Here is a 21,363-nt window from a genome sequence, read left to right on the forward strand (position 1 = left end):
CTTTCCTCCAAGCCCCGCTCTACACTCCCAAGGCACTGACAGAAAATCAGAACCGTGTTCAAAGACTGCATAACTAAGGGAGATAGGTTTGTTCAACAGACAGTAAAGTGGGCTATTGGAGTGCATAATCCCCTAGAACAAGGAGGGCTGACTATGTTAGGGAGCATCGCCATTCTGCTGTGTTATTAGTTCCAGTTGGCTGATTTAACAATCGGTGCCTCATTAGAAGTAAAAATGTAAACCAGATCAAACAAAATTTACATGAAATGTTTTATTCAGCTGAGTTTTCCCTGAAATTCAAATTAGCTAGATAAAAACAAAAACAGTGGAAGACAGTTAACAAAGCCAAATTTTCCTAAGATCTCTGTATATTTCAGGCATAATTTTGCAGTAAGGCTGGCACTAGAATAGGGGACCATTTGCTTATATTCAATCAAAACTACTCCATCTAGAACAGAGATATTCTGTGACCCATTAGACTTCTAACAGGATTATTCTAAGAAATTTGGAGAATTCCGTACATAATCATCTAGAAGTCTGTGATTAATGTGAAAGCAAAAGAACATCTTCTGTCAAATAAAGGGAATACAGAATTTTCATTTATTAAGAATGAACTCACTCTACGATCCTATTTCATGTTTCTGAAGACACAACTCTCAAAGAAACAATTGAGGGCATTAGACATGCAATTTCAAACTGTCCAGTGAGCAATGTGTGTGGCTGCTGTTTATGCTCATTATTCACAAAACCGTTCTTTGTGAATGTGTCCTTTAATTTGGGGAAGGATCCAAGCAGCATGATGATTCTAGAATCATCACCATTTAATATGAATTAAGAGGCTTTCAAAGGAAGACACTGCTTGATAGGACCATCCATATGAAACAGTTAATCATATATAGCCAATAAGACCTCGGTATCTAAGGGAAAGGGGCAGAATCAAACACAGCAAAGGGGAGAAAGGGGTCACATAGCTTACCTGGACTTTGCAAATCTTCCTCATTTTTCTGTCTTATCTGACTTACTGCAAGACTGAGCCAGCCATTTTCCTCAATAAATCTAGTTTAAACAGCTGCTTAGAAAGAAAATGTAACTAGGTCAATGCACATTAAAAAGATGACCTAAATTTTTCTTCTAATGATTTAATAAATGCTTGACTAGAAATAGGAAAAAAGAGATTTTTAAGGGAAAAGATGAAGTAACAGCTTATCATACTTCAGCAAATTTACACTCTGAGGGAAAACACCTATCTTATTTTCTATAAAGGTGCTTAGTCAAATACAAAATTACTATACAGACAATCTAAGTAGAGACTAAGAAAATGAACACATCTCCACCTGCCTTTAGAAAAACTAATGACTGATTAAAAAGTGTTCTAACCATTAATCCTACATACTAACTTAAAATAACAGGTCAGCATGGAACAACAGAAGGAGAAGGAATCCTTGTGATTTTAGGTGAGGGTAGTAAAGTTTGCTTGCAGAAAGCAATGGCACCCACTCCAGTACTCTTGCCTGGAAAATCCCATGGACAGAGGAGCCTGGTGGGCTACAGACCATGGGGTCGCGAAGAGTCGGACACGACTGAGCGACTTCACTTTCACTTTTCACTTTCATGCATTGGAGAAGGAAATGGCAACCCACTCCAGTGTTCTTGCCTGCAGAATCCCAGGGACAGCGGAGCCTGGTGGGCTTCCGTCTATGGGGTCACACAGAGTCGGACACAACTGAAGTGACTTAGCAGCAGCAGCAGCAGCAGCAAAGTTTGCTAATAATTCAACTGCCAAAAATTGCAAATTTGGAAAGGCTTGGAAATCTGTTTTAAAGACAAAATAATCAATTGTTTCAATTGACACAACCAATCAGGTCAACCATCAGTTCTTGGGGTGTTTGGATTATTGGGTTTCTCTCCCATCTCTAGTCTCGCTTCTTCTTTTCATGTTGTCTGAACTTCTCCTGTGCACCATCCAGGTTTTCTTCTTTCATGTCCTAGGTGTCACTGAAAACTCGGGATTACTGAACACTTACTGCTTCCCAGACATTGTATAGACCACATAGAGTTTGGTGAAACAAAATTGAGGAAGACACAGTCTCCATCCTTAGTACAGTTCAGTCGCTAAGTTGTGTCTGACTCCTTGCTGCCCTATGGACTGCAGCACACCAGGCCTCCCTGTCCATCACCAATACCAGAGTTTACTCAAACTCATGTCCATTGAGTCAGTGATGCCATCCAACCATCTCATCTTCTGTCATTCCCTTCTCCTCCCATCTTCAATCTTTCCCAGCATCAGGGTCTTTTCCAATGAGTCAGTTCTTCACATCAGGTGACCAAAGTATTGGAGTATTGGAGTTTCAGCTTCAGCATCAGTCCTTCCAATGAATATTCAGGACTGATTTCCTTTAGGATGACTGGTTGGATCTCCTTGCTGTCCAAGAGACTCTCAAGAGTCTTCTCCAACACCACAGTTTAAAAGCATCAGATCTTCAGTGCTCAGCTTTCTTTATAGTCCAACTCTCACATCCTTACATGACCACTGGAAAAACCATAGCTTTGACTAGACAGACAATTGTTGGCAAAGTAATGTCTCTGCTTTTGAATATGCTGTCTAGATTGGTCATAACTTTTCTTCCAAGGAGCAAGCATCTTTTAATTTCATGGCTGCAGTCACCATCTGCAGTGATTTTAAGTGAAAGTGAAAGTGGAGTCGCTCAGTCGTGTCCGACTCTTAGCGACCCCATGGACTACAGCCCACCAGGCCCTCCGTCCATGGGATTTTCCAGGCAAGAGTACTGGAGTGGGGCGCCATTGCCTTTTCTGGCAGTGATTTTGGAGCCCCCCAAAATAAAGTCTGCCACTGTTTTCACTGTTTCCCCATCTATTTGCCATGAAGTGATGGGACCAGGCACCATGATTTTAGTTTTCTGAATGTTGAGCTTTAAGCCAACTTTTTCACTCTCCTCTTTCACTTTCATCAAGAGGCTCTTTAGTTCTTTGCTTTCTGCCATAAGGGTGGTGTCATCTGCATATCTGAGGCTATTGATATTTCTCCAGGCAATCTTCATTCCAGCTTGTGCTTCATCCAGCCCAGCATTTCTCATGATGTACTCTGCATATAAGCAGGGTGACAATATACAGCCTTGACGTACTCCTTTTCCTATTTGGAACCAGTCTGTTGTTCCATGTCCAGTTGTAACTGTTGCTTCCTGACCTGCATACAGATTTCTCAGGAGGCAGGTCAGGTGGTCTGGTATTCTAATCTCTTGAAGAATTTTCCACTATTTGTTGTGATACACACAGTCAAAGGCTTTAGTGAAGTCAACAAAGCAGAAGTAGATGTTTTTCTGGAACTCTCTTGCTTTATCAATGATCCATCGGATGTTTACAATTTGACTTCTGGTTCCTCTGCCTTTTCTAAACCCAGCTTGAACATCTGGAAGATCACGGTTCACATACTGTTGAACCCTGCTTGCAGAATTTTGAGCATTACTTTGCTAGAGTATGAGATGAGTGCAATTGTGCGGTAGTTTGAACATTCTTTGGCATTGCCTTTCTTTGGGATTGGAATGAAAACTGACCTTTTCCAGTCCTGTGGCCACTGCTGAGTTTTCCAAATTTGCTGGCATATTGAGTGCAGCACTTTCACAGTATCTATCCTTAAGAAACTCACTACCTAAATGTGAGGGGAAGGAGACCAGATATAAATAGAAAAATTAAAATACAATATGGCAAGCGCTATTTTAAAAAGTATGGAGTAAGCACTAGTAAGATCTAGATGTCAGAATACCTAATTCTGCTACTTTTTCCTCCTCCTTAAATCAAAACCCTTAAAATTCTTTTCTCACCCACCACCCTTCAAGGACAACCTAAATGTAATCCTGGGTACTCTGAAAAATCAACCAACATGAAAAGCAAATCTTTTCATTTAAAAGAAAGAAGCAAGTCAGAGCATCCCACTCCTAAATTGGGATGTAAGAATGAGTCTTTGCTAGCATTGTTTCAACTTCCCACAGGGTGAGCAAGAAGGTAATATTCTTGCAAAGTGTCTTTTCCAAGAAATGGGTCTTCAAAGAGCCTGTATCCATTCCATCACTAGGGCCATAGACAGGTTACTTAACCTGTCTGAGCCTCAGTTTCTCCATCTGTAACATGGTCAGAATTATAATCCCTACCTCACACAGTTGCTGCCAGAATTAAATAAGGTTGCAATGCTAAAAAAAAAAAAAAAAAAGTGAGTGCTGGAGGGGAGGGAGTGGGCAAGTAAAGTACCTGAATTCTTTAATTAATGCTCAATAAGTAGTCACTCTGATTAAATAAATCAACTTCTGAAGATGCTGCCTATTGTATATGCATGAGTTCCCAAAAGGCTTTTTACAGCTATGGGGCAGGCAGCATAATGAATTTCATTTGGATCTGGGGAATATATTTTACTCCGTGTACATTGTCTTGAAGCTACATTGCCAACGTTAGGTTTTTAAATGTAATTGCTTTATTGCACCATGGTTATCAGTCTTTTGAGTTAATATATAATTTCATCTTTAACAGTTATTATAAAGCTCAACACTGAAAAAACTGGCACAGCTGTAGAACAGAAAAGTGATGATATTGGTAATGCATGATATCCAGAAGGAATGGGAGGAGAAAATTTGAGCAGAAAGTTTTTCAACAGGGAAGGTTCACTGAAATGTAGCTTTACTGGCCAGAAGCCTGAGTGCCTTGAATGGAGGTTTCACGCTGGTGAAGTCTTTCAACCGGACAAAGGTTTTCAAGTGGAAAACTTAAGCACAAATTAAAAAAATATTATGAAGAAAACCTAGCCTTCCAAAGCAGTGCCATAACCTTCCCAACTGGCTGCCCTACACTTCAGAACTAAGAGGGTGAGAGAACTTAGTTGTTCAGATGTATGATCTGAACACATCTGGCTTTTAAGAGCTTTAAGCGATCCTTTTGCAAAAAGCTGCTTGTGCTCACAGAATGCACATTTAACCTGCAGCTTCCCAAACACTTTTTGTCAGCTTTCCGTCCCTACTGCTTAGCTCTTACTCTTTCTAGGCTGGGAATGCTCCCTGTCCCATCTCCCCTTTCTGCTTGTTTCAACCATATTCAATAAGTAAGACTTATTCAAAGGCCATCTTTTCCAGGGAGTCCCCTCAGCATCTTTGGTTGTGGTTTTTTTTCTTGGTCCTCTGTATTTTTATGACATTTGATTTTTGTCTTGAAGTGAAGTCTCTCAGTCGTGTCCAACTCTTGGCGACCTCATGGACTATAGCCTACCAGGCTCCTCCGTCCCTGGGATTCTCCAGGCAGGAATACTGGAGTGGGTTGCCATTTCCTTCTCCAGGAGATCTTCCCAACCCAGGGATTGAACCCAGGTCTCCTGTATCGCAGGCAGACGCTGTACCACCTGAGCCACCAGGGAAGCTCGATTTTTGTCTTGATCACACGTAACTACACACTAGGGAGATGTATGACCCATGTCCACCTCTTCTGGGTGTGAACTCTTTAAGCTTCAGGACTCTGACTTCCACATCTTTGTACACAGTGCAAATACTTATAGCCTTATAGCCTAGGTTATTTGAAAATCTCTCTGAGCTAATTGACAGAACAAAAAATAAATGGCTTAAAAGTTACAAAGTGCGCTATTTATGGCTTCATAGCAAGAGATACTGTGCTGGCCAAAAACCCATCTTTTTCTGGAGAACCGCCTTCACTCACTATCAGTAACATCAGAGGGGCCTCAAGAAATTATTGAACCATAATCCAATGCCTGGGCTTCCAGATGACCTACATTTTAAGCTTAAGACCAGTGAACCATTTCATAAATTGAACTGGCAAAACTTTTACAAACATGCTCCTGGGATTCAGCCTTTCTTGGAAGAGAATTGCTTGGGTGGACTCAGGATTATTGGACTCATCACTGTATTTGGAGCTCCTTTTACCAAAGGTTAGCATTTGGAGGAAAATAAGAACATATATGACCATTTCCTCCTTGCCTCCTTTACCTTCTTCCTCTTTTTTTTTTTTTAACAAAGTGCTTAACACTCTTAAAAATATTATCTCTTTCATCTATTACATATTGATTGTTTATTGTCTATCTTCCTCACTAGAATGTAATCTCCACAAGCAGTCTTTGTTTTGTTCACTGATGGATCCAAAGAGTATCTAACAATGCTTTGCACACAGCAGGCCCTCAATAAATTCATTGGAGAAATGGATAAAAAAGTGAATAACAGACTACCTCCTAACAAGTATTTCTTTGCTGATAAGATAGGCAAAGGGCCAGGGGTGGAAGTGCTGAAGATATAGGAAGATTGAAGAGATTTAATATGCCAAGGAAAAGGGAATATATATGAGACTCTGTGTGTGTGTGTGTGTGTGTGTGTGTGTGTGTGATTACAGATAGTCTCAGGTAAATAATGTGGGGAGAAAAACCAAATGCTAAAAATTTAGCTATGCCCACAATGTCTGAAAAGTGGAAGTGTTAGTCACTCAGTTGTGTCCAACTCTTTGCAACCCCATGGACTCTAGCAAGCCAGACTCCTCTGTCCATGGAATTCTCCAGGCAAGAATACTGGAGTGGGTTGCCATGCCCTCCTCCAGGGGATCTTCCTGACCCAGGTATTGGACTTGGGTCTCCTGCATTGCAGGCAGATTCTTTACCAGGTGACCTGCAATGTCTAGGAGAGTCAAAAGTATAGTTAGCAGGAAGAAGACAATGTGCCATTGGCTGGTTTTGTGTGAGTGTGCAGAGGGTGCTCAAAACATTACTCTTTCCTGCTGAGTCCCTCCTCAGATGGTTTCGAGCAGGTTTTTCAGCACTGTTGACATCTGGGGCTGGCTGAGTCTCTATTGGGGAGCTGTCCCATACATCACAGAGTAGTTAGCACCTGGCCTTACTCACTAGACACCAAGTTGCAAGTAGCCAAATATGACTCTAGAAAAGGCCAAATGCTTGCCAGATGAAAGTGGAGCAACTTACCCCTGCTGTAAAGCACTGGTTGAGAGTCTGTCTGGGATGAGTCTTACAGTCTTTTTCTCTCTGGTCTCTCTTCCTTTTCTCTCTTGCCTCCATCTTCCACATCAGCATTTTCAACCCCTCTGGTCTCTCCTCAAGGCCCCAGCTCCATCCTGGAGACTTTTCAAATTCAGACTGGCCACCATTCCTGGATTTTTCCTGAAAACCTGGTGATCCTTCCTGGCCATTGCAGAAGTTTACATCATCATTCTTCATAACCAAGCATCTACAAAAAGCAAACATACAGAAAGGAAGCAAATTAACCTCGCTAATAGCAATCACCTTTCAGAACATAATTTCTGAGCACTGTTAGAAAAATCACTACTATACCTCCACCAGAGGAAAGAGAAGGGACGAGGAGGAAGAGAGAACCTTCTTTGCTACACAACTATTCTCACACCCTGTTTATCTCAGAAGTGGGAGTAAAGATGTTCCACAATGATGAGCACACAAAAACTACAATCTTTTCAGTAATAGATTTAACTCAGACTGACTTTCACTTCTGGTAACTAAGATAGAGGCTAAAATTTATACCCTCCCCCAGTTTTTTGGGCTCCAAAATCACTGCAGATGGTGACTGCAGCCATGAAATTAAAAGACACTTACTCCTTGGAAGGAAAGTTATAACCAACCTAGACAGCATATTCAAAAGTAGAGACATTACTTTGTCAACAAAGGTCCGTCTAGTCAAGGCAATGGTTTTTCCAGTGGTCATGTATGGATGTGAAAGTTGGACTGGGAAGAAAGCTGAGTGCCAAAGAACTGATGATTTTGAACTGTGGTGTTGAAGAAGACTCTTGAGAGTCCCTTGGACTGCAAGGAGATCCAACCAGTCTGTTCTAAAAGAGATCAGTCCTGGGTGTTCTTTGGAAGGACTGATGCTAAAGCTGAAACTCCAATACTTTGGCCACTTCATGCAAAGAGTTGACTCATTGGAAAAGACCCTAATGCTGGGAGGGAGTGGGGGCAGGAGGAGAGGGAACAACAAAGGATGAGATGGCTTTATGGCATCACCGACTCGATGCACATGAGTTTGGGTGAACTCCAGGAGTTGGTGATGGGCAGGGAGGCCTGGCGTGCTACAATTCATGGGATCACAAAGAGTGGGCCACGACTGAGCGACTGAACTGAACTGAACTGAACTAGTGATATGGGAGTAAGATTCTTTATTCCATTAGTTCTGATGTTTTTTCCAATTAGTTCTTAAGCATCAAAATCCACATCAGAGTCCAGCAGAAGCCAGGAGGGGTAGAGAGAGGTATTTAGAAATAGTTTAGCCTTCAGTCTTGATTTGTGCCTAAAAGAATGTTTTTTAAAAGGCTGCTTTAGCCTTTAAATAGTTTTGCAAGTCACATTTCATGACAACACTGTCTAGAAAAAATGCACTGTGAGCCCAAGGCACCAGCACAGAATCAAAACATCCACTATAAATATCATGGTGAATCAGATTGCACTGGGACAAATTAACTCCCCAGGAGCAAGTTTGAGATTTTCCAGGAAGCCTTGATTCTTTCAGGGCATTATAGGGATCATTTAAAGTGCAAAAATTTATGAGATCTCTAAACACACGGCTACACAGCACACACCCACAGTACAATTAAACTGGGAGCTCATTTTCCTGAATTCACAGCAAGGACATAAAAAGCAGAGACAGAAGGTTGATCTAAATTAGATACTGTTTCCTCCAAACCTTTAAAAACCTTGTACATTTTTTCCTCCCGTACAACCAGCTTTCCATACCTCCAGCCTATTTACTTACAGATTTTTAGCTTTGAAAGTGATACAACTAAAAAGATACAAGTCTCCCTTAGGCCACATCCTCCAAAAGACCAGCTGAAGGTGCTTTCAATTGCAATCTGCCCTGAGAATGTTTGGCTTAATCTCCACTACAGCATCTGCTTTCAAACTACAGTGGCCCAGAAGAAGGAAGGCCGAGGGAACAGGATGGGAAAAGGAGAGACATCAAAAGCACTGCAGAGCATCCTCTGGGTGCTGTGAAGTGAAAAGAGAATAATTATTTTGGGGGGAAATCAGACAAACAAACTAGACACAGTAGCTCTCTTTTTAAATAAATGAATGGACTATATAGTTAAACATACCGAAAACATTTTCCTAAAAGCTGATGCAATGTAAGAAGCTGAAGCTGAACAGTTCTATGAAGACCTACAAGACCTTCTACAACTAACACCCAAAAAAGATGTCCTTTTCATTATAGGGGACTGGATAGCAGAAGTAGAAAGTCAAGGAACACCTGGAGTAACAGGCAAATTTGGCCTTGGAGTACGGAATGAAGCAGGGCAAAGGCTAATAGAATTTTGCCAAGAGAATGCACTGGTCATAGCAAACACCCTCTTCCAAAAACACAAGAGAAGACTCTACACATGGACATCACCAGATGGCCTACACCGAAATCAGACTGATTATATTCTTTGCAGCCAAAGATGGAGAAGCTCTATACAGTCAAGCAAAAACAAGACCAGGAGCTGACTGTGGCTCAGATCATGAACTCCTTATTGCCAAATTCAGACTTAAACTGAAGAAAGTTGAAACCTCTAGACCATTCAGGTATGACCTAAATCAAATCCCTATGATTATACAGTGGAAGTGAGAAATAGATTTAAGAGACTAGATCTGATAGACAGAGTGCCTGGTGAACTATGGATGGAGGTTCATGACATTGTACAGGAGACAGGGAGCAAGACCATCCCCACGGAAAAGAAATGCAAAAAAGCAAAATGGCTGTCTGAGGAGGCCTTACAAATAGCTGTGAAAAGAAGGGAAGCAAAAAGCAAAGGAGTAAAGGAAAGATATACCCATTTGAATGCAGAGTTCTGAAGAAGAGCAAGGAGAGATAAGAAAGCCTTCCTCAGTGATCAGTGCAAAGCAACAGAGGAAAATAATAGAATGGGAAAGACTAGAGATCTCTTCAAAAAAATTAAAGATACCAGGGGAACATTTCATGCAAAGATGGGCTAGATAAAGGACAGAAATGGTATGGACCTAACAGAAGCAGAAGGTATTAGGAAGAGGTGTCAAGAATACCCAGAACTGTACAAAAAAGATCTTCATGACCCAGATAATCAGGATGGTGTGATCACTCACTCACCTAGAACCAGATATCCTGGAATGTGAAGTCAAGTGGGCCTTAGGAAGCATCACTACAAACAAAGCTAGTGGATGTGATGCAATTCCAGTTGAGCTATTTCAAATCCTAAAAGATGATGCTCTGAAAGTACTGCACTCAATATGCCAGCAAATTTGGAAAACACAGCAGTGGCCACAAGACTGGAAAAGGTCAGTTTTCATTCCAATCCCAAAAAAAGGCAATGCCAAAGAATGCTCAAATTACCGCACAATTGCACTCATCTCACGTGCTAGCGGCTTCCCTGGTGGCTCAGATGGTAAAGCAGCTGCCTGCAATGTGGGAGACCTGGGTTTGATCCCTGGGTTGGGAAGAACCCCTGGAGAAAGAAATGGCACCCCACTCCAGTACTCTTGCCTGGAAAATTCCATGGACGGAGGAGCCTGGCAGGCTACAGTCCATGGGGTCGCAAAGAATCGGACATGACTGAGCAACTTCACTTTCACTTTCACATGCTAGTAAAGTAATGCTCAAAATTCTCCAAGCCAGGCTTCAGCAATATGTGAACCATGAACTTCCAGATGTTCAAGCTGGTTTTAGAAAAGGCAGAGGAACCAGAGATCAAATGGCCAACATCCGCTGGATCATCAAAAAAGCAAGAGAGTTCCAGAAAAACATCTACTTCTGCTTTATTGACTATGCCAAAGCCTTTGACTGTGGAAAATTCTGAAAGAGATGGGAATACCAGACCACCTGAGCTGCCTCTTGAGAAACCTGTATGCAGGTCAGGAAGCAACAGTTAGAACTGGACATGGAACAACAGACTGGTTCCAAATAGGAAAAGGAGTACGTCAAGGCTGTATATTGTCACCCTGCTTATTTAACTTATATGCAGAGTACATCCAGCAAATGCCAGGCTGGATGAAGCACAAGCTGGAATCAGGATTGCCGGGATAAATGTCAATAATCTCAGATATGCAAATGACACCACCTTTATGGCAGAAACCGAAGAAGAACTAAAGAGCCTCTTGATGAAAGTGAAAGAGGAGAGTGAAAACGTTAGCTTAAAGCTCAACATTCACAAAACTAAGAACATGGCATCCAGTCCCATCACTTCGTGGCAAATAGATGGGGAAACAGTGTCAGACTTTATTTTGGGGGGCTCCAAAATCACTGCAGATGGTGACTGCAGCCGTGAAATTAAAAGATGCTTACTCCTTGGAAGGAAAGTTATGACCAACCTAGATAGCATATTAAAAAGCAGAGACATTACTTTGCCAACAAAGGTCCATCTAGTCAAGGCTATGGTTTTTCCAATAGTCATGTATGGATTTGAGAGTTGGACTATAAAGAAAGCTGAGGGTTGAAGAATTTATGCTTTTGAACTGTGGTGTTGTAGAAGACTCTTGAGACCCTTGGACTTCAAGGATTTCCAACCAGTCCATCCTAAAGGAAATCAGTCCTGAATATTCATTGGAAGGACTGATGTTGAAGCTAAAAATCCAATACTTTGGTCACCTGATATGAAGAACTGACTCATTGGAAAAATCCCTCATGCTGGGAAAGATTGAAGCTGGAAGGAGAAGGGGAAGACAGAGGATAAGATGGTTGGATGGCATTACCGACTCAATGGACGTGAGTTTGAGTAAACTCTGGGTGTTGGTGATGGACAGGGAGGCCTGGTGTGCTGCAGTCCATGGGGTTGCAAAGAGTTGGACACGACTGAGCATCTAAACTGAAGTGAACTTAATGTCAAGTACAATAAGATTGGAGTAAGATAATCTCATGCATTTTATTCCTGGAAGGTGAATTTGTGATAGATTTAAAAGAAAATTAGAAATGGAGCTTATGAGGAAGAATGGGAGAGAATGATGTTTAAAAAATTATCTTTATAATAGGACATCTAAAGCCCCAATGTTTATAATAAATATTTAAAGCTATTACTCATCTTTATTGAAATAAAATATGTCATATCAATTATATTAAAAGTTGGGTTCTGGTTCCCATTCTGTCAGTAATCAATCTCTGTGACCTTATGTATACTTCCCTTCTCTTTATCTCTGTTTCCCAGCTTTTTAAGTCAGACAATTAGACTAGATTATGTCTTGTACATGTACATGCTTAGTCACTTCAGCTGTGTCTGACTCTTTGCAACCCTATGGACTGTAGCCCACCAGTCTCCTCTGTCCCTGGGATTCTCCAGGCAAGAATACTGGAGTGGGTTGCCATGCCCTCCTCTAGGGATCTTCCCAACCCAAGGATCAAACCCACGTCTCTTGTGTCTTCTGCATTGGAGCCACCTGGGAAGACCCCAGATTATGTCTTAAACACTACTGAAGTGAATAGACAAAATTTGTGTAGTTTCTGGGGTTCTTTTAGTCCTGAAGACTTATCTGGAAAATATGTAAAGGTAATACAACATTTTTTTTTCCCTTTGCTCTTTATTTTGAAAACACCCAAACTGCCTTAGTTGCTCAGAACTCTCTTCAAGAACAAGGAACATCAACATACCCATAAAATGAATTCTAGGTATTTGTGGAATAGGCAGTTCTTGAAAGAATGTGGAATAAATGGCCTGTAAAGGCCCTTCCCTCTCATTTTTTGAACTGTTCTAATTGTTTACCTTTCTAACTAGACTGAGAATTATATTATCCAAGAGAGAGAAAAATATAAGCAATCTAATGCATTAAAAGGAATTACAGAATATCCCATGGGTGGTGGCCATCCATTATTGCCTAAAAATAAGAGCACTTAGTGATTGGAACTGAGCCAGGTAGTTTTTGTAGGGGGATTAAGGGACAGGGGAAAAGTCTGGAGTATGAGGCATGGCAGGGGAGGGCAAAATTGACCTATAATGAATAAGCCAGGGCTTTCAGCTAAGTATCTGGGAAAATCCAGCTGTGCTGCAGGAGCTGGATGGAAGTGAGTAAAAATGGTCAGGTTGGATGGTGAGGAAGGGAGGCTGGTCACTGAAAGTAAAATTCCCTGCTTCGTAGTTTTACCAAGAGCTCTTCTTGACCAGTGGAGAAGGAAATGGCAACCCACTCCAGTATTCTTACCTGGAAAATCCCGTGGACAGAGAAGCCTGGTGTGTTACAGTCCATCGTGTCTCAAGACTGAACACAGCACAGCTCCTTGTCCAGGTACAAAGTATTTGTTTAAGAATGTTGCCATATGCCAAGAGATGATTGGGCAGGTCTCTTTATCCCCAAATGAACAAGTACCAGATAAGAGTATTGGCCATCTCGTCCACTTCTCACGACTTCAAGGTATGTGTGAGGAGACCAATCGTACCGCGCCAGACCAAAGCTCCCCAGCTAAAAGAGCCAAAGTCCAAGGGGACTATCTCCTTTTACCAATTTAATTTCTAGAAAAACTCTAATTATCAAGCACTGGATTTCTTCCAGAAATTAGGAAAATGGTGACTTCATTGCTGAGTCAACTTGTCCTGTCAGACTGTCAATCATTGACTTTTCTTTTTTATTTTTTTTGCTCTTTGCTTTTAACACTTTTAAGTGGCAACAGTGGTGTATGAGGGAATGCGTGTGTCAGCTCAACTGGTATCCTGGTTCCTTGACCTTTGTGGCCCTTTGACCAGCCCTGGAACTCAATGAAAGTCTAATGCATAAAAGGAGGCTCTCTTCTTTTTCTCCTTGTCCAAAGTGAAGCCACTTTATACAACTCCATAAAGTACAATTTCTCCTTTTTTCCAGATTTAAGAGGGTTGACCATAAAATGGGACTGTAGGAGACTTTTTTTCTTAACTCTGAATCAGCAAACCAAAAATTAGAATTTATTGCATTCCTAGTACAGAGGTCAGGACACCAGAGCAAGGATTCAAGCCAACACAAAGACAAGAATTCCTTTTCCTTCCAGAGGGGCCTACTGCAATAATTCTTTGAAGTAGTCTAAAGAAGTTTTCATCCCATGAAAAACCTCCATCTGAAATACATTTATTTTTTAAAAGGTAGATATACACAGTCATCTTGTGAGACACATTTTATAAGCAATGCATAACCTAAAATGTTACTAATGAAAGGAAGTAGAATCACATCAATCCAATAATCCTGAAGAGCCATAAAATCTCTGATCTGCCTCTGGAGAAGGACTGGAGCTTATACCACTCTGCTGGTCAATAAACATTCCCAATTCCACTCAGAAAAATGTTGAGCTATGAGTCCAATGTTCTGAAAATATGTGGATGTAGAAATCAATTCTGAGCAAGACTCTCCTAATAAGGAGTTCTAAGTCTTTGTCTACAATGCCTTTCTAACGTTTTCAAAGAGTTCACAACTGACCCACCATTGAAGAGACATGTGCTTGCTCTGTTTCGCCCACAGAGGTCATACACTGATGGTGAAGAACTCTGCTGCCTTTCCCGGCTCCTTTGCTAGGGTTAAGAACATAATCTCCTGAATTAAAGGAAAACCTCTCAAGAACACACTTTATGCCAGTTGATTATCCACATTGATATACTCAACAGATGTCATTTACATGCACAAAACCCCTCCTTACACAATGAATGCATGCTAAAAATAACCCTTTCTGCTCCCACTCATAAAGAAGAATTGTAATGTAATGGCTATATGCAAGAAAAATTTTGAATTTGAGTTAACTTTTTTAAATTAAAACGTTCATAAAATGTAATACTTTATATTTCATAATAAATCATTTGTGATATATCCTTACTATAAAATAGGATACTTCTCTGTGTCACGGTAGCATATAAAGTAATAATTCTTAATAAATTATTCTGACCAAAAGACAAAAAGAAAATGAATATATTTCAGTAAAAAAAAAAACAACAAAACAAAACTATACACAATGGATAGTTTGTCAGGAAGCTGTAAATTCACAAAAGGAAGCTTTCCCTGATTATTTGGCTCAGGGGTAGAAAAACTCTCTTCAAGCAAAATACTTTTCCACTAGAATATAGTCTTTGTCATGTTTAAGTCATGTCAATTGAGTTAAGACCATATTCTTTACTACACCAAGTAAGATGAAAGAGCTCAAGGTAGGAATTTAAATTGTGAGAGAATATGGGTCACATTTAAGTGATATTCAATTTGCTCCTTCACATGGCTTCCTCATAACTTGAGCTGTATCTCCACCCTTCCCAATCTCATTCCTGACACCACTTATTCTCCCACTTCCCCCCACCTGCAACCTCCCTCCATCATCATTACAAACTCCACTATTCCCTATCTTCCCTACAAACAGTCACACACAGAGTAACACTGTTCAAATCCCAGCTCTACCACATACTGCCTGTGTAACCTAAGGCAAGTTTCTAAATCTCTGTGTTCCTCATTCCTCATCCTCAGCCCTAAATTAGGAATGACACCACTCAATTCATAGGGTCGTTATAAAGATTACAAGAAATTGTTCATGTGGAACACTTGGGAAGTGCCCACTGAATATTGGCTGTCAATAGTATTAATTTCTCTGCCTATAACATTTATTCCACTCCTCACCCCTTTTGGCATATTCAGTTTCTGCACATCTTTCAAACAGCATTTTAAACAGGAAATCAAATAACCACAATCTTGACTAGGTCAATATTCTTCTTGTTTATACTATGTCCATTATCAAAGGACTTCATATCCCCTGCTGCTGGTTTCTATGTACTGCTTTCTCCTACTAAACTGTTAGCTCCATGGAGGCAAATTCCATATCTATACTGTTGCCCATATTACTCCCACCCCTCACCAATGCTTAGTACATGTGACCTCAGTTGCTTCAGTCATGTTCAACTGTTTGCAACCCCATGGACTGTATAGCCCACCAGGCTCCTCTGTCCATGGGATTCTCCAGGCAAGAATACTGGAGTGGGTTGCCATTCCCTTCTCAAGTGGTTCTTCCCAGTCCAGAGATTGAACCCATATCTCTTACATCTCCTGCATTGGCAGGTGGATTCCTTACTGCTAGCGCCACCTGGGAAGCCCATTTGCACAAACCAGGCCCTCAAAATAATTTGTCAAAAGAATGAAAGAAGTAATGAATGAAAGTTGACTGGCAAGAGAAACTCACATTTGCTTGAATTTTAATTGTGTTTTAATTTTATTTCAAACATGGTTATGATTTCTTCTACATGTTTAATTGCCTACTCATAGGCATCACTTCTCTTCCACTCCCCAAAACTTCTGTTGCTACTGAAAGAAACAGAATGATGGCAGTTGCTCAATGAGAACAAGTTAAAAATTATTTAAAATGGAAGCCATGAAAATTGCAAATCCTTCCTTGAACTTTTTCCTTTGTAAACCTCAACACAGAAGGCTGCTTCTATAGCCTAGTGTCTGGACCATATGGTCTGTACGTTGCTTACTGCTCTAACTTGCTATTTGCTTCACCAAAGTATATTTAGCTGATTTTACTTTTTAAAAAAGGAAAATATATAACATTGAATTCTTTATTTAAATCTATTATATTTAATCTGTAAAAGCTAAGTAAAACATCATTTTATTTTTACTAAAATCTTTGTTTCATGCTAAGGCTAAACATAAGTTCTAGTTTTCCTCAGAATTTTAGGTTGTTCAATTTACATTATAAGGTTATGTATGGAAATGCTAACTCCACAGTGAAAGTTATTATGTTTGCAATTATTTAATTCTGTTACAAAATAATGTTTTTTCAATACCTATTAAATGTGTCTGAAATGTTTTCCTGTTCATGGTAAGAAATTTGCACAAATATCTAGTAAGTAATTATTGGTACGGAGAAGGCAATGGCACCCCACTCCAGTACTCTTGCCTGGAAAATCCCATGGATGGAGGAGCCTAGTAGGCTGCAGTCTATGGGGTCGTTGAGGGTCAGACACGACTGAGCGACTTCACTTTCACTTTTCACTTTCATGCACTGGAGAAGGAAATGGCAGCCCACTCCAGTGTTCTTGCCTGGAGAATCCCAGGGACGGGGGAGCCTGGTGGGCTGCAGTCTCTGGGGTCACACAGAGTTGGACACGACTGAAGTGACTTAGCAGCAGCAGCAGCGATTATAGGTAAAATGCTCACAATTGCATGATGAATAATGAATAATGACAATCATTAAATCCTAGGGATCCATGTATTTATTCAGCCAATATTTATTAAACATCGATAAGGTGTTAGACATTGTGCTAAGCAATGGGCATATAACAGCACAGACATGGACTTGGCCTCTTAGAAGAGAATGCTGGCATTAAAGAAATAAACCTCCAAAAAATGTAAATTATACTTATGGTAAAATCTATAAATAAAAAGGATACCAGCAGAGTTAATAACTGAGGGGACCTAATTTAGATTCAAGTGTTAGGAAAGTCTTCTCCAAGGATGCGGTATTTAAAGTAAAACTAAGAAAGAATTAACATCAATTCTACACAAACTTTCTCAGAAAATACAAGAGGAGAAAGTACTACATGAATTATTTAATAAGACTAATATTTCCCTGGTACCCAAATCAGACAAAGACAGTATAAGAAAGAAAACTCCAGAAAACATCCCTTATGAAATAGAAGCAAAATCTGTTAACAAAATGTTGTTGTTCAGTTGCTCATTCGTGTCCAACTCTTTGCTACCCCACGGACTGCAGCATGCCAGGCTTCCCTGTCCTGCACCATCTCCCAGAGCTTGCTCAAACTCATGTCCATTGAATCAGTGATGCTGTCAAACCATCTCATCCTCCTGCCACCCACTTCTCCTTTTGCCCTCAATCTTCCCCAGCATCAGGGTCTTTTCCAATAAATTGGCTCTTCACATCAGGTGGCCAAAGTATTGGAGCTTCAGCTTCAGCATCAGTCCTTCCAAAGAATATTCAGGGTTGATTTCCTTTAGGATAGACTGGTTTGAACTCCTTGCTCTCCAAGGCACTCTCAAAGGTCTTCTCCAGTACCACAGTTCAAAACCATCAGTTCTTTGGCACTCAGCCTTCTTTGTTGGCCAACTCTCATATCCACACATGACTACTAGAAAAACCATAGCTTTGAGTAGATGAAACTTTGTCAGCAAAATAATGTCTCTGCTTTTAATACACTGTCTATGTTTGTCATAGCTTAGCAAAATACTAGCAAATTGAACCCAAGAATATGAAAGCAATAATACATCATGAGAAAAGGTAAGGCTGGTTCAACATTCTGAAATCAATAGATGTAATTCACCATATCAACAGATTAAAGCAGAAGATCACATAATCATCACAAAAGATTTAGAAGAATGTATGTAACAAAATTTAACATCCATTCCTAATAAAAATCCTTTTAGCAAACAAGGATTAATAGAGAGTTTCCTCAGTGTGATGCAGAGAATCTCCAAAATGTCTCCAGCTAACATCACAGTTCACAGTGGGAACTGCCTGCTTCCCCAAGAGTGAGAACAAGACAAGTATGCCCTTTCTCACCACTCACATTCAACATCTCACCTGAGGTCTGCTCAGTGCGATAAAGGGAAAATTTAAAAAATGAAACAAAAGCAGATTGGAATGAATGGAATAAAACTATTTTCGGACAGCATGATTTCCTGTGGAGAAAATCCCAAAAAATTTATTTAAAAGTTAGTAGAACTACTAAGTCATTTTAGCAAGAGTTAAAAAACAGGTCAATTTTCTTATATCTTGTATTTCTGCATTTTTATAGTATTTCTGTATTTCTATTGCATTTCTATATGCTACTGCTGCTGCTGCTAAGTCACTTCAGTCGTGTCCGACTCTGTGCGACCCCATAGATGGCAGCCCACCAGGCTCCCCCGTCCCTGGGATTCTCCAGGCAAGAACACTGGAGTGGGTTGCCATTTCATTCTCCAATGTAGGAAAGTGGAAAGTGAAAAGTGAAAGTGAAGTCACTCAGTGGTATCTGACTCTTAGCAACCCCAGAGACTACAGCCTACCAGGCTCCTCCGTCCATGGGATTTTCCAAGCAAGAGTACTGAAGTGGGGTGCCATTGCCTTCTCCTCTCTATATGCTAGCAATGAACAACTGGAACTTGAAATTTTAAAATAGTATAAAATGTAATATGTATAAATCTAACAAAATATATGCAGTTTCCATAAGCTGAAAATTACAGATGTTTAAAAAAGAAATCAAAGACCTAAATAAACGGAGAACTTGTATCATGTTTATTATTGGAAAACTCAAAGTTGAAATATAAATTGTTTTAAACTTATCTGTATTCAGTGAATTTCTAATCAAATCCCAGAAGACATTTTCTTTTGAAATTAACGAGCTGATTCTAAATTCATATGAAGACACAAAAGAACTAGAAAGCCAAAATAATTTTGAAAGAGAAGAACAAAATTAGAAGATTCACATTACTTGATTTCAAGACTTGTGATATTGGTAAAAGGCAGGCATATAGAGTAATAGAATACAATAAATACCAAAAATAAAGTGGCGTGTATATAGTCAATTGACTTTTCATCAAAATGCAAAGGCAATTCCATTAAGCATATTGTTTTTCAACAAATGGTACCAGAGCAACTGGGCATCTATAGGTAAAAAAAACAATTTCAACCCACACCGTCTATCACACATAAAAAGGAGCTCAAAGTAGATCATACACATAAATGTAAACCTATAAAATTTCCAGAAGAAAACGTGAGGAAAATATTTATAATCTTGAGTTCTATAGAAACTTTTAGATATGACACAAAAATATGACTCATAAAAGTACTGACAAATTGGACATTATCATAACTTAAAACTTTTTTTCAAAATACACTGCTAAAAGAATTAAAAATCTACACACTGGTAGAAAATGTTTGCAAAGCATCTATCTAATAGGGGACTTGTATCTTAAATTCATAAAGAACTCTCAAGTCTCAATAATAAGAACTCTCAAATTCTCAATAATAATAAAAAAGCTCTCAAGCCTCAAAAAATCCATGAAAAAGCCATGGGCAAAAGATTTCAACATATATTTCATCAAGTAATATATACATATGACAAGCTCATGAAAAGATGTTGAACAAAATGAGTCATGAAGAAAATAAAAATTAACACCATAATGAGATACTATTACATTCCTATTAGAAGGACTAAAAAAGAAAAAAAGCAGAGGAATGACAGTATCGTATTCTGGCAAAGGTGTGGCACACCTGGAATACTCATATTAATACATTGCTGGGGGGAAGTACAAAACTGGAACCACTTGAAGAAACATTTTGGCAACTTCTTATAAAATTAAACAAACACCATATGACTCAGCAATTCCAGTCTCTTGGTACTTATCTAAGAGAAATGATCATGTATATTAATATACAAGTCTGTAAGCAAATATATACACTGAGTTTACTCATAATCCTCAAAAACTGGAAAAAAACCAAATGTCCTTCAACTGCAAATGGATAGACAAAGTGTGGTTCAGTTCAGTTCAGTTCAGTCGCTCAGTCGTGTCCAACTCTTTGCAACCCCATGAATCGGGGCACGCCAGGCCTCCCTGTCCATCATATATGCAGTTGAACAGTACTCAGAAATAAAAAGGAAAGAACTACTAATACAACAACTTGGCTGAATCTCAAATGAATTATGCTAAGCAAAAGAAACAAGACTCAAAGTCTAGACTGAATCCATATGTGTAACATGTTTGCCCAGGGCTGGGCCTCAGGCAAGAGGTTGATTACCAATACTCACAAGGTAATAATATTTTATCATGATGGAATTGTTTGTATTGATTGTGGTGGTAATGGTGGGTACATGACTGTAAGAGCTGTTTAAAATTTGAGAACGCTACACTAAATAGAGTAGGTTTTAATATATTTAAAGTATATCTCAGTAAACCTGATCCCCCAACTTAATAGTTACCATTTATAGAGTATACTTTTAAGAATTTTCAAACCCTCAAGAAAACAGAATATAAGCATATGTATAACCAAATCACTTTGCTGTATACCTGAGACTAACACAATATTGTAAAACAACTATACTTCAAATAAAAAAAAAGAATTTGCAAATCCTCATTTATATGCAAAGAAGCTACTATGCTTCCTTTTTTAAGGCAAAGTGGCAAAGATCTAGAATAGTATTGCCTTGTATTTCTTAAGGTGAACAATGACTGCAAACCACATATAGTATTTTAATTTTCTAGTAGTTATGTTAAAAAAAATTTTTAAAGAAGTGAAATTAATTTTGATAATATATTTTCTTTAATCCAATATATAAAAATCTTACTACTCAACATGTAACAGACGTAATATTGTAATTATTAATGAGATGTTTTGCATTCTTTACATTCGATTAAATCTTTGAAATCTGGTTTGTATTTTATACAGCTCACTTTGGACTAGTCACATTTTAAAGTGCTCAATA

General features: G+C 39.4%; 1 long non-coding RNA gene across 4 annotated transcripts in view; it reads right to left on the minus strand.

Moving 5' to 3' along the window:
• Positions 1-21,363, minus strand: part of LOC138988215 (uncharacterized) — a 54,281-nt gene that overhangs the window by 22,922 nt on the left and 9,996 nt on the right. For all 4 annotated transcript variants that reach the window (XR_011464473.1, XR_011464474.1, XR_011464472.1 and 1 more), the window contains exon 2: positions 6,974-7,235. This is a non-coding gene — a long non-coding RNA (uncharacterized lncRNA). The remainder of the gene's footprint in view (positions 1-6,973; positions 7,236-21,363) is intronic.

This window comes from Bos mutus, chromosome 6, assembly GCF_027580195.1.
Source record: "Bos mutus isolate GX-2022 chromosome 6, NWIPB_WYAK_1.1, whole genome shotgun sequence".
In the NCBI taxonomy this organism is placed as follows: Eukaryota; Metazoa; Chordata; class Mammalia; order Artiodactyla; family Bovidae; genus Bos; species Bos mutus.